At 46.9% G+C, this 13,457-nt stretch overlaps 1 long non-coding RNA gene across 1 annotated transcript in view; it reads right to left on the reverse strand.

The window, feature by feature from the left end:
* The window catches only part of LOC122464517, a 48,970-nt gene that overhangs the window by 24,038 nt on the left and 11,475 nt on the right, over nucleotides 1-13,457 (reverse strand). The gene's annotated exons all lie outside the window — the stretch shown is intronic.

Consider the following 13,457-nt stretch of genomic DNA (forward strand, 5'->3'; position numbering starts at 1 on the left):
TTCTACATATGAGCATGCTGAATGTCAGTATCCATGACAGCTCAAACTTAGCAGGTGCCAATATTTCAGTACAAAGATATGGGATCAAATTATAAAGTTTTACAATAGCAGAATCCACAGCTGGTGTTGGAGAGTGAATAAAGGAAGAACAGCAACCTTAAGAACTCAGACTAATGGATTTGAATCATGTAGAGCCAAGTTCTGCCCTAAGCCCTGGTCTACACTAGGACTTTAGGTCGAATTTAGCAGCGTTAAATCGATGTAAACCCGTACCTGTCCACACGATGAAGCCATTTATTTCGACTTAAAGGGCTCTTAAAATCGATTTCCTTACTCCACCCCTGACAAGTGGATTAGCGCTTAAATCGGCCTTGCCGGGTCGAATTTGGGGTACTGTGGACACAATTCGACGGTATTGGCCTCCGGGAGCTATCCCAGAGTGCTCCATTTTGACCGCTCTGGACAGCACTCTCAACTCAGATGCACTGGCCAGGTAGACAGGAAAAGAACCGCGAACTTTTGAATCTCATTTCCTGTTTGGCCAGCGTGGCAAGCTGCAGGTGACCATGCAGAGCTCATCAGCAGAGGTGACCATGATGGAGTCTCAGAATCGCAAAAGAGCTCCAGCATGGACCGAACGGGAGGTACGGGATCTGATCGCTGTATGGGGAGAGGAATCCGTGCTATCAGAACTCCGTTCCAGTTTTCGAAATGCCAAAACCTTTGTCAAAATCTCCCAGGGCATGAAGGACAGAGGCCATAACAGGGACCCGAAGCAGTGCCGCGTGAAACTGAAGGAGCTGAGGCAAGCCTACCAGAAAACCAGAGAGGCGAACGGCCGCTCCGGGTCAGAGCCCCAAACATGCCGCTTCTATGATGAGCTGCATGCCATTTTAGGGGGTTCAGCCACCACTACCCCAGCCGTGTTGTTTGACTCCTTCAATGGAGATGGAGGCAATACAGAAGCAGGTTTTGGGGACGAAGAAGATGATAGCTCACAGCAAGCAAGCGGAGAAACCGGTTTTCCCGACAGCCAGGAACTGTTTCTCACCCTGGACCTGGAGCCAGTACCCCCCGAACCCACCCAAGGCTGCCTCCTGGACCCAGCAGGCGGAGAAGGGACCTCCGGTGAGTGTACCTTTTAAAATACTATACATAGTGTAAAAGCAAGCATGTGAAAGGATTACTTTGCCCTGGCATTTGCGGCTCTCCTGGATATACTCCCAAAGCCTTTGCAAAAGGTTTCTGGGGAGGGCAGACTTATTGCGTCCTTCATGGTAGGACACTTTACCACTCCAGGCCAGTAACATGTACTCGGGAATCATTGTACAACAAAGCATTGCAGTGTATGTTTGCTGGCGTTCAAGCAACATCCGTTCTTTATCTCTCTGTGTTATCCTCAGGAGAGTGAGATATAATCCATGGTCACCTGGTTGCAATAGGGTGCTTTTCTTCAGGGGACACTCAGAGGAGCCCATTCCTGCTGGGCTGTTTGCCTGCGGCTGAACAGAAATGTTCCCCGCTGTTAGCCACAGGGAGGGGGAAGGGGGGAGGGGGTAGCCACGCGGTGGGGGGAGGCAAAATGCGACCTTGTAACGAAAGCACATGTGCTATGTATGTAATGTTAACAGCAAGGTTTACCCTGAAAGAGTGTAGCCAGTGTTTTATAAAATGTGTCTTTTTAAATACCGCTGTCCCTTTTTTTTTCTCCACCAGCTGCATGTGTTTCAACGATCACAGGATCTTCTCCTTCCCAGAGGCTAGTGAAGATTAGAAAGAAAAAAAAACGCACTCGAGATGAAATGTTCTCCGAGCTGATGCTGTCCTCCCACACTGACAGAGCACAGATGAATGCGTGGAGGCAAATAATGTCAGACTGCAGGAAAGCACAAAATGACCGGGAGGAGAGGTGGCAGGCTGAAGAGAGTAAGTGGCGGGCTGAAGAGAGGGCTGAAGCTCGAATGTGGCGGCAGCGTGATGAGAGGAGGCAGGATTCAATGCTGAGGCTGCTGGAGGACCAAACCAGTATGCTCCAGTGTATGGTTGAGCTGCAGCAAAGGCAGCTGGAGAACAGACTGCCACTACAGCCCCTGTGTAACCAACCGCCCTCCTCCCCAAGTTCCATAGCCTCCACACCCAGACGCCCAAGAACGCGGTGGGGGGGCCTCCGGCCAACCAGCCACTCCACCACAGAGGATTGCCCAAAAAAAAGAAGGCTGTCATTCAATAAATTTTAAAGTTGTAAACTTTTAAAGTGCTGTGTGGCATTTTCCTTCCCTCCTCCACCACCCCTCCTGGGCTACCTTGGTAGTCATCCCCCTGTTTGTGTGATGAATGAATGAAGAATGCATGAATGTGAAGCAACAATGACTTTATTGCCTCTGCAAGCGGTGATCGAAGGGAGGAGGGGAGGGTGGTTAGCTTACAGGGAAGTAGAGTGAACCAAGGGGCGGGGGGTTTCATCAAGGAGAAACAAACAGAACTTTCACACCGTAGCCTGGCCAGTCACGAAACTGGTTTTCAACGCCTCTCTGATGCGTACCGCGCCCTCCTGTGCTCTTCTAACCGCCCTGGTGTCTGGCTGCGCGTAACCAGCAGCCAGGCGATTTGCCTCAACCTCCCACCCCGCCATAAACGTCTCCCCCTTACTCTCACAGATATTGTGGAGCACACAGCAAGCAGTAATAACAGTGGGAATATTGGTTTCGCTGAGGTCTAAGCGAGTCAGTAAACTGCGCCAGCGAGCCTTTAAACGTCCAAATGCACATTCTACCACCATTCTGCACTTGCTCAGCCTGTAGTTGAACAGCTCCTGACTACTGTCCAGGCTGCCTGTGTATGGCTTCATGAGCCATGGCATTAAGGGGTAGGCTGGGTCCCCAAGGATACATATAGGCATTTCAACATCCCCAACAGTTATTTTCTGGTCTGGGAATAAAGTCCCTTCTTGCAGCTTTTGAAACAGACCAGAGTTCCTGAAGATGCGAGCGTCATGTACCTTTCCCGGCCATCCCACGTTGATGTTGGTGAAACGTCCCTTGTGATCCACCAGAGCTTGCAGCACTATTGAAAAGTACCCCTTGCGGTTTATGTACTCACCGGCTTGGTGCTCCGGTGCCAAGATAGGGATATGGGTTCCGTCTATGGCCCCACCACAGTTAGGGAATCCCATTGCAGCAAAGCCATCCACTATGACCTGCACATTTCCCAGGGTCACTACCCTTGATATCAGCAGATCTTTGATTGCGTGGGCTACTTGCATCACAGCAGCCCCAACAGTAGATTTGCCCACTCCAAATTGATTCCCAACTGACCGGTAGCTGTCTGGCGTTGCAAGCTTCCACAGGGCTATCGCCACTCGCTTCTCAACTGTGAGGGCTGCTCTCATCTTGGTATTCATGCGCTTCAGGGCAGGGGAAAGCAAGTCACAGAGTTCCATGAAAGTGCCCTTACGCATGCGAAAGTTTCGCAGCCACTGGGAATCGTCCCAGACCTGCAACACTATGCGGTCCCACCAGTCTGTGCTTGTTTCCCGAGCCCAGAATCGGCGTTCCACAGCATGAACCTGCCCCATTAGCACCATGATGCATGCATTGTCAGGGCCCATGCTTTCAGAGAAATCTGTGTCCATGTCCTGATCACTCACGTGACCGCGCTGACGTCGCCTCCTCGCCCGGTAGCGCTTTGCCAGGTTCTGGTGCTGCATATACTGCTCGATAATGTGTGTGGTGTTTAATGTGCTCCTAATTGCCAAAGTGAGCTGAGCGGACTCCATGCTTGCCTTGGTATGGCGTCCGCACAGAAAAAAGGCGCGGAATGATTGTCTGCCGTTGCTCTGATGGAGGGAGGGGCGACTGACGACACGGCTTACAGGGTTGGCTTCAGGGAGCTAAAATCCACAAAGGGGGTGGCTTTAAATCAAGGAGTAGTTCAGGCAGGAGTTCATGGAGGGTTCCAATAAGAAATGGTGCACCTAAGTTACTGTTCTTATTGGAACAAGGAGGTTAGCCTGGCCTCTGATTGATACATGGCTAGATTTAGCTCGCTGCATCTTCTCTGTGGGTGACTGCAGTGTGACCTAGAGGAATGAGTCCCCTAGACAGGGGAAGAGGCAAATGAGTACAAAACAAATCTGGTCTATTTCTTGTTTCGATCCACTCCATCTATCTTTTACATCTTTGGCTGGCAGCAGACGGTGCAGAAGGACTGCATGCCATCCACATCTCATGGCTGCTCGGCAGAAGATGGTACAGTACGACTGCTAGCCATCCTCATCTCTTGCCTGCCCGGCAGAAGATGGTACAGTACGATTGCTAGCCATCGTCATCTCTTGCCTGCCCAGCAGAAGACGGTACAATACGACTGCTAGCAATCCGTATTGCCTGCCTGATCACCATAAGAAGGTTCAATAGGACTGACTGCAGGACTAAAGAGAATGACCTGGTCAAGTCACCAAAAATTTAGTCCCTGCGCCCATGTCTGCCCAGGCGCTCCCAGCCGACGTGGCCAGGAGCACCTCGGACACGACGAGGACGGGTAACAGTCATACTGCACCGTCTGCTGCCAGAAGGCAATGGGTTGCTGCTACTGTGTAGCAATGCCGTACCGCGTCTTCCAGCACCCAGGAGACATACGGTGACGGTTACCTGAGTGGGCTCCATGCTTGCGGTGGTATGGCGTCCGCACAGGTAACTCAGGAAAAAAGGCGCGAAACGATTGTCTGCCCTTGCCTTCACGGAGGGAGGGAGGGAACGGGGGCCGGACAATATGTACCCAGAACCACCCGCGACAATGTTTTAGCCCAATCAGAGTGCTCCATTGTGACTGCTCTGGACAGCACTCTCAACTCAGATGCACGATTATTTGCCGTTGCTCTGACGCAGGGATGGGCGACTGAGGACACGGCTTACAGGGTTGACTTCACGGACGGTTCCAATAAGAAATGGTGCACCTAAGTTATTGTTCTTATTGGAACAAGGAGGTTAGCCTGGCCTCTGATTGATACATGGCTAGATTTAGCTCGCTGCACCTTCTCTGTGAGTGACTGCAGTGTGACCTAGAGGAATGAGTCCCCTAGACAGGGGAAGAGGCAAATGAGTACAAAACAAATCCGGTTTATTTCTTGTTTTGATCCACTCCATCTATCTTTTACATCTTTGGCTGGCAGCAGACGGTGCAGAAGGACTGCATGCCATCGACATCTCATGGCTGCTCGGCAGAAGACGGTACAATAGGACTGCTAAGCAATCCATATTGCCTGCCTGCTCACCATAAGACGGTTCAATAGGACTGACTGCCGGACTTAAGAGAATGACCTGGTCAAGTCACTAAAAATTTAGTCCCTGCACCCATGTCTGCCCAGGCACTCCTGATCGACCTCACACAGGCGACCAGGAGCACCTCGGACATGACGAGGACGGCTACCAGTCGTACTGTACCGTCTGCTGCCAGAAGGCAATGGGTTGCTGCTACTGTGTAGCAATGCCATACCGCGTCTGCCAGCACCCAGGAGACATACGGTGACGGTTACCTGAGCGGGCTCCATGCTTGCGGTGGTATGGCGTCCGCACAGGTAACTCAGGAAAAAAGGCGCGAAACGATTGTCTGCCCTTGCCTTCATGGAGGGAGGGAGGGAACGGGGGCCGGACAATATGTACCCAGAACCACCCGCGACAATGTTTTAGCCCAATCAGAGTGCTCCATTGTGACTGCTCTGGACAGCACTCTCAACTCAGATGCACGATTGTTTGCCGTTGCTCTGACGCAGGGAGGGGTTACAGGGTTGACTTCACGGAGGGTTCCAATAAGAAATGGTGCACCTAAGTTATTGTTCTTATTGGAACAAGGAGGTTAGCCTGGCCTCTGACTGATACATGGCTAGATTTAGCTCGCTGCACCTTCTCTGTGAGTGACTGCAGTGTGACCTACAGGAATGAGTCCCCTAGACAGGGGAAGAGGCAAATGAGTACAAAACAAATCCGGTTTATTTCTTGTTTTGATCCACTCCATCTATCTTTTACATCTTTGGCTGGCAGCAGACGGTGCAGAAGGACATATTGCCTACCTGCTCACCATAAGATGGTTCAATAGGACTGACTGCCGGACTTAAGAGAATGACCTGGTCAAGTCACCAAAAATTTAGTCCCTGAGCCCATGTCTGCCCAGGCGCTCCCAGCCGACGTGGCCAGGAGCACCTCGGACATGACGAGAACGGCTACCAGTCGTACTGTACCGTCTGCTGCCAGAAGGCAATGGGTTGCTGCTACTGTGTAGCAATGCCATACCGCGTCTGCCAGCACCCAGGAGACATACGGTGACGGTTACCTGAGCGGGCTCCATGCTTGCGGTGGTATGGCGTCCGCACAGGTAACTCAGGAAAAAAGGCGCGAAACGATTGTCTGCCCTTGCTTTCACGGAGGGAGGGAGGGAAGGGGGGACTGACGATATGTACCCAGAACCACCCGCGACAATGTTTCAGCCCCATCAGGCATTGGGATCTCAACCCAGAATTCCAATGGGCAGCGGAGACTGCGGGAACTGTGGGATAGCTACCCACAGTGCAACGCTCCGGAAGTCGACTCTAGCCTCGGTACTGTGGAAGCACTCTGCCGAGTTAATGCACTTAATGCACTTCTATGGGGATACACACACTCGAATATATAAAACCGATTTCTAAAAAACCGACTTCTATAAATTCTACCTTATTCCGTAGTGTAGACATACCCTTAGATTCTTGCACATTTCAATGACTGATGAAATTCCCTTTGTCTTCAGCTGGAGTTGCACATGCACATCTGAAAGCACAAATTGACTCAAACTTTTTTCTTCTGCCTTGGTAAATATCAATGGGAAACAAATGGTCTAATTTCTGCTTGAAGTGAATAACAGTATTCCCAACTAATTCCCCAGAATGGGATCAGGCCCAAAGTCTTATCACAAATTCGGTGATGAAATCTGCTCAATAAAGTAACAAAACTTAAATATTACCCACTTGCCGAGCTTATAATTTCAATTTAGTCCTTCAAATAATTGAAAAACCAGGTTCAGCACAGCTCTAATTGGTCAAATTTCACATGGAGCTAAATGGTCACTTTGAGGGGAGGAGCACAGGTGCTAACTTTCAGCTTTCCCCAGGAGTTTTCTTACCGATCCCACCCCACCTTTTCCTACCTCTGCCCCCTCCTCTGAGCGCGTCCCGCCCTCACTCTGCCTCTTCCTTCCCCGTTCCTCCCCTTCCCCCCCAGCGCCTCGCACCCACTACCAAACAGCTGATCAGTGGCAGGCGGGAGGCGCTGGGTAGGGGAGAGGGAAGAGCTGATTGGTGGGACCCGCCAAAGCTGGGTCAGCGGGTGGCTGGTGGGTGCTGAGCACTCAATATTTTTTCCCGTGGGTGCTCCAGCCCCAGACCACCCATAGAGTCAGCACCTATGAGGAGCAGGATAGAAGCCTCCATGTCCCTTATCAGTGAAAATGGTCTTGCTCAGAGTTGTTTTTGGCTGACAGTAGGGGCAAACACAAGAGCTTGTCCTTTATATTAAATATCTTACGGTGTCTGAGTGACCCAAGAGATCCTGTTCTGATCCCAGTAATCAGACAAAGAAAAAGGTACTGCCACCTTGAGAGCCAGAGTTTGATACCTTTATGCATTGTGAATAGCACCTTGCTGATCATGTTGTCTCATTGAAATCAATGAGACTATTCATATAGTAAAGTATTATTCAGTGTGGGTATGGGTATCAATCTGGTCTTCAGTGTTTTGTTTGCATTCCTGGTAAGGATCATGTATAGCTATTCAACCTAAATGGTCACGCTATATCCTTTATTTCAGGATTGTGTGTATTAAGTTCCCCATAGAGGGAAATCAATTCTCTTGTTTTTGTGATGAACTAGGATCATCAAAGTTTTGGATATTGTCTGCTTTGCAATGTATTTAATTTGGCAATTGTGCCACCTTTACAGGTCTGTTTGGGGAGCAGACTGCTCTGACCCCTGGCACATAATCACGTTATTTGGTTTCTAACCTCTCCCATTGGCTTTCCATTTTCTGCAGATGAATTCACTTTCAAATAACTTTTCTGAGTTTTGACCTTCAAAGAAAGCAGTGCTTTGCATTCTATCAGTGACTGAATGAATTTTTCTAGGATTTTGTGTAGTGAACTCCCAGCAGGCTCCTGGAGCTAGTTGGGAAATATAGGTAAAGAAGATCTTGTTGGTCACCTTTGTACGCTCCTTTGAGATTTCTCCATCCATTGCAAATTGACAGGAGTTACCTAATACTTTCCTTCAATAATTTTTAGGGTGAATCAGAGTTGGCCAAAGTAAAAAAATATTCCAGAGCTTCTCCCCTCTGTCGCTCCCTGGTCAAACCCTGCCCCACTCCAAAATCTTTTAGGGACATCTTTTTAAAGGGCATTTAACCCATTCCCTACAAGCTGAGCCAGGATTGTGCACATCACAGGTTTGGGCATGCACTTTACGTTTGTACGTTGCAAATGGCTGATTGAGCTTTGTTACCTTTGTTACTATTTAGGCAGTTAAGACATCTCACAGGAATGTGTGTACACAAGTGCAAGGTTTTGCCAGTGCCAAACTGATATGTAAAAACACACTTGTCCTCAACTTACACACACAGACTTCCAGCCACAATAAACAACCTGAATTTCAAATGTTCTGAGCTGTATCAAATCTGATTTTTTTCCACCAGGACTATAGGTCATGATTGCTAGAAAAGCTTTTGAGAAGGAACTGGGATTTTGTAAGTATGTATTGCTCACACTGCTGACTCAAATAGTAATAAATACACTCTACCTCTTATGCATTAGAGGCAGAGGAAATCTGAAAGTAGAATAGGTGAGAGGTTTACCAGTTTGAGTTGCGGTAAGAAATCTTCTCGCTGCAGTATGAGCAATTTGCAATTTAGCTAAAACGTGTGTGGATAGCTACCTAAAGGGCAAAGATTTCTATTTATCAGAAAAGTGTCTCTAACTCACGTCATGAAGCAGTAGTTATATATATCAAGAGCAGACTTGAGTGTCTGTTCTTGGGAAAGAGTGTACAACACCATGATGACTTCCGCTTTAAGTTCTCCCTAAACATGGAAATACCCATTTAATGCTATGGGTGTTCAAACCCCATTGGTTTCAGGCCTTGCGATTTTAGCAATAGAAAACCTTTGTGTTCAGTCCACTGGTGTGTCAGTTTAAAGATGGGGAAAGAGACACATGCCCAGGGTCACACAGTTAGTCAATGACAGAGTGAACCCAGGTCTCCTGACTCCCTCTTCGATGCTCTAACTGGTAGACCACACTGTCTCCCAACTTCTGCCTTCAAATCAATTGTTACTGTTCAGATTGCACAAACCTAAAAATGTCAAGTGAAATTGCCCTAGAGGCAAAGATGGGGGTGGGGGAACCCCTCTTGAGCTTGATAGGGAAGAAAATAGGGTACTCAGAGTTTGCACTAGCAAAAGTTATGATTCCTTGTTATGTTCCCTGGTGCATTTGGAGGATTCTCAGCTCCATAGTGAGAGAGAGGCAGCAGTTAAGTGGCAACGGTAAACCAAAGAAACACTTCTTGATTCCCACTGATAAGTGAATGAAAGGAATAAGGTGGGCGAGTCATCCGCTACATGACATGTCTGTAGGTGGATTTGGGGAAGGGAGTGGTGGTGTTAACTTGCCAAGAAGACTTTGATCAGGTGCTTTTATTTATTTATTTTGCATTTGATGTATGCTGTGGTTGCAAAGTAAATCAGGTAGAAATATACAAGTGCACTTGAAAATGAAAGCTATTCTATGTATTGAAAGGTGGACTCACTCCTCATCAGTTACCTTCCCCTACAAAAAGAAAAGGAGGACTTGTGGCACCTTAGAGACTAACCAATTTATTTGAGCATGAGCTTTTGTGAGCTACAGCTCACTTCATCGGATGCATACTGTGGAAATCGCAGAAGACATTATATACACAGACACCATGAAACAATACCTCCTCCCACCCCACTCTCCTGCTGGTAATAGCTTATCTAAAGTGATCATCAAGTTGGGCCATTTCCAGCACAAATCCAGGTTTTCTCACCCTCCGCCCTCCCACAAACAAACTCACTCTCTTGCTGGTAATAGCCCATCCAAAGTGACCACTGTCTTCACAATGCGTATGATAATCAAGGTGGGCCATTTCCTGCAGAAATCCAGGTTCTCTCACCCCCTCACCCGCCTCCAAAAACCACACACACAAACTCACTCTCCTGCTGGTAGTAGCCTATCCAAAGTGACCACTCTCCTTACAACCTGCATGAAAATCAAAGTGGGCCATTTCCAGCACAAATCCAGGTTTTCTCACTCCCCCACCCCCATACTCACACAAACTCACTCTCCTGCTGGTAATAGTGTGTATGAGTATGGGGGTGGGGGAGTGAGAAAACCTGGATTTGTGCTGGAAATGGCCCAACTTGATGATCACTTTAGATAAGCTATTACCAGCAGGAGAGTGGGGTGGGAGGAGTTTCATGGTGTCTGTGTATATAATGTCTTCTGCGATTTCCACAGTATGCATCCGATGAAGTGAGCTGTAGCTCACGAAAGCTCATGCTCAAATAAATTGGTTAGTCTCTAAGGTGCCACAAGTCCTCCTTTTCTTTTTGCGAATACAGACTAACACGGCTGTTACTCTGAAACCTTCCCCTACAAGTCTCACAGCTATGAGGAATAACTTCAGAAGTGGTCTTAGATAGACCTATTTTAAAAATCTCTATCTACACCTAAAATTACAAAGTCCTCCTGTGGAGAAAAATAATTCCTGAGGGGGAGAGAGGTTTGAGGGCTGACAGGAGGCCAGTTCCACACTCTGTGGCCCAGTGCAGTACAAGTCGAATCTTCTGCCCTTGACAAACTCAGTGGTGCCATCCCTAAAAGATGAATGCTGTGCATGTCAGGATGAGGTTCAGAAAGACTGTCTGGGTCCGTGCTCTTAAGGGCTTTAAAAGCCAGCAGTAGCACTTCAGAATGAATCCACCACCTTTTAGGCAGCCAATTGGAAGGAAAGTGGCCGGCCATGATGTGAGTAAATATGCTACTGCATTCCGAGCAAGCTGCAAAAGCTGATATGCCCACATGGGAGTAAGACTAATGGGGAATGACAATAGTCATGCCTTGTGATCCCAATGGCGCATACTGATGGTGTGCGGTCATCAAGGGAAAAGGACCGAGTGGGCACAAATTGGACACCAGCAGTTTTTCTACTACACGTGGTTTTCCCTGGAAGTGATGTCACGAAGTCTAACCCCAAGATTCTTCACCATGCTCAGCTCTTTTAAGTTCCCTTTGTCAGTGCTAACATAGAGAGAGCCACCCCTTTAACAATCCTATCTATATACCAGCCAGCCTTCCGTATTCCCAGAGTTGAGGAAGAGGCAGCTCTTATTTTTAAGGCTCTTAAAACTAAAAGAATTTGGTAGCTTTGTCAAGTCATACCATCTTCCACCTTTAAAAAGAGACTAAGCATATTTGGGCATCAGAGTGATAGGAACAATGAGTATTTAAAAGAAACCTGTTGTGACAAGTGACTAAAACCCACAAATGAATGCAGAAGTCTGCTATTTAATGTAGTGTATGCTGGTATTTAAGCAGGTCTATATCTGTCAAACAAGCCTCTTTTTCTGAGACTGGCACAGACTGTTCTGCATTTGGTTTCCAGAATCAGCAAATTACATTGGCAGAACAAAGCTGTCATATCTGGTAGTATTTTGTTACATCCATTATCTCACTTAAGTTTAGACATCTCTTAGCAAAATCAGATCCCACTTAAAGACTGCCTTATTTTGCAACATTAAACGAAATGACAGGCTGCTTAAAAAAAAAGTTCATTAGTACGCAATGAGTTGGTGGGGAAAACTCCACAGCTGCTTCAGATGTGAAGAATTAAGACAAGAAATTCTGTAACCTTTTAACAATGGGCCAAGAACATGCATCAGAAATTTATTTGATTACACAAGGGAACTAAGTAGTTTCAATAAACAATATTAAAGGGAATGAAAAGAATCCAGGCTGTTGAAATTGACAAAGAAGGTCTTACTCTGAGCTCTGCTAGAGGGATGGCATGGTGCATCTCTGGTCCTTCAGCAGTGACATCTATTTATACTATAAGTAGCACTATCTTATCTCTGAAGGGAGGTCTGTTTAGCTCTCTAAGCCAGAGGACAGTGGTGATGAAACAAGATCTGGCATAGGAGTAGCCAGCATGTGCGAAAGGAATGTTAGCTGAAGTGTAGAATTCAGACTTCCCTTTTCTATGGGAAATCTATAGTGACACAATGAAAAGGTGGAACTTCGAAAAGTTTTTGGTAGTGATGATGCGCTTTTCCCACTCCCTGTGTTCTGCTAGAGCTTGGGGATTGCTACATATGGGGATGCAAGAAATAGGCCTTATTTTTAGCACCCATTTCCTCATTCAGCTCTTGTTTTATAGCTGCCTACTTGTATTGCATTGGGTACTAGATCACTGTTGTGCGCAGTGTGACTGTCCAAATTTCAATTGCAAATGGGTGGTGGTAAACCCTCGTTATGTGGAGTGAGACCACATGGGGTTGTATCACAGGGCATAGGGACAGCCATGGAAATGTGGGGTTGTATCACTGGGGGGAATAGCCTATAACAGCATGGCTGGGTGGAGTTAGGAAGAAATCATACCATTGGAGAGGGATGGTCACGGGGAAAAAAAAGCTGTATACTGCCATCCCAAACATGAGCAACACTTCCTCCCTTCATATGCGCACACTTCTCTACTGACACAGACAGACTTTCAAGTTCTTCTTAAAACCAATTAAACAGTATTCAATATTTTTTGTCACATTTGGCTTTCTTTTGTTTAACCTCTTTGAGGAAATAAGCATTCTTTGAAAAGTTACTGGATGCTTAAAAAGATTCAGCTTGAACCTACTTTATTCTCTGCATCTTAAATAGTACAAAGAAATGCTGTGATATTATGGACCCATAATTATAGGGTCTGGGGGACAACCTGTCTCTTCTGGCATTCTGAATTCACTTCAGCTGCAATAATACAGACAATAAAAGTACTTACTGGCCAACCCTATCATTTTAATGAAATCTACACTTCAGGGTCTGTGGTGAAAAAGTGAGACTCGGAAGTGCTTATAAGCATAATATTTTTTCCCCTCTAAAGTTTATTGTGGCAGTGATGGTGTTGCTTTAAAGTGAATTCAAATTGGGTAGCTAACTACTAGCTTATTGTGTTAAGCAGGGGAATTAAAGCTGAATAAGCCAGGTAGGAAAGGTCATTCCAAAAGTTTTATATCTAATGTATTTCAAAAATCAGAATTTAAGAGTGTGTGTGTGAGAGAGAGAGAGAGAGAAAGAAAGTGGTTTCTTTTTCTCCAGAAAGTGAATAATGTCATCGCTGATTTAATTAGCAAATTCTAGATGTGCTGACAAAGGAAATTTTCT

Source organism: Chelonia mydas, chromosome 2 (assembly GCF_015237465.2).
Source record: "Chelonia mydas isolate rCheMyd1 chromosome 2, rCheMyd1.pri.v2, whole genome shotgun sequence".
In the NCBI taxonomy this organism is placed as follows: domain Eukaryota; kingdom Metazoa; phylum Chordata; order Testudines; family Cheloniidae; genus Chelonia; species Chelonia mydas.